At 47.5% G+C, this 1,038-nt stretch overlaps 1 protein-coding gene across 1 annotated transcript in view; it reads right to left on the bottom strand.

The window, feature by feature from the left end:
* Positions 1-1,038, bottom strand: part of GPCPD1 (glycerophosphocholine phosphodiesterase 1) — a 73,266-nt gene that overhangs the window by 66,308 nt on the left and 5,920 nt on the right. The window lies entirely within an intron of this gene.

The raw sequence follows: 1,038 nt of genomic DNA, 5'->3' as shown, positions 1-1,038 counted from the left end.
GCTGGAGTGCAGTGGCTATTCACAGGCACGATCCCATTACTGATCAGCATGGGAGTTTTTACCTGCTCCATTTCCGACCTGGGCCACTTCACCCCTCCTTAGGCAACCTGGTGGTCCGCCGCTCCCGGGAGGTCACCATATTGATGCTGAACTTAGTGCGGACACCCGATCGGCATAGCACACTACAGCCCTGAACTCCTGGGCTGAAGTGATCCTCCCACCTCAACCTCCCAAGTAGCTGGGTCTACAGGCACGCGTCACCGCACCCGGCAAAAATAAAAAATATTAGCTGGGCATGCGGAGCATGTCCCAGCTACAGATTAAGACTGAGGTGGAAGGATCACTTTAACACAGAAAGTTGAGGCTGTAGTGAGCTGTGACTGTGCCATTGTACCCTAGCCTGAGTAACAGGGCAAGACCCTGTCTCAAAAACAAAAAAGGCTGATAAAATCTTTTTAAAAGCCAAAAAAAAAAACCCCTCAATTTCAGAGTTCTTATATATACAGGTTGAAATGGCTCCGCAAAGCCATCTTTTGTGAAAAATTTTGCATCTGTAGAGAAACTCCATTATATAGCCAAGCTTTTCCTTTCTAGGCCTTTCCCCAATCAAAGTAATACTAAGGTCTGAAAAATGGCATTTGCCATATATTTTGATGAAGGCTCATAGGTAACAGCCTATGAGCTGTGACTCAGTTACTTGAAAAGTAGCTAGCAAGTCTGGAGCCTGATGCTCCAAAACTATTCTTTAAGAATGTATGCCCAGTCCGGGCGCAGTGGCTCATGCCTGTAATCCCAGCACTTTGGGAGGCCAGACAGGCAGATCATGAGGTCAGGGGATAGAGACCATCCTGGCCAACATGGTGAAACCCCGTCTCTACTAAAAATACAAAAAAATTAGCTGGGCATGTGGCGCACACCTGTAGTCCCAGCTGCTTGGGAGGCTGAGGCAGGAGAATTGCTTGAACCCAAGAGATCACACCACTGCACTCCAGCCTGGGTGACAGTGCAAGACTCTTGTCTCAAAAAAAAAAAAGAAAA

This window comes from Cebus imitator, unplaced genomic scaffold (assembly GCF_001604975.1).
Source record: "Cebus imitator isolate Cc_AM_T3 unplaced genomic scaffold, Cebus_imitator-1.0 Scaffold31, whole genome shotgun sequence".
Classification (NCBI taxonomy): domain Eukaryota; kingdom Metazoa; phylum Chordata; class Mammalia; order Primates; family Cebidae; genus Cebus; species Cebus imitator.
Note: the sequence above shows the minus strand (reverse complement) of the source record. Positions and strands in the feature narration are given on the sequence as shown.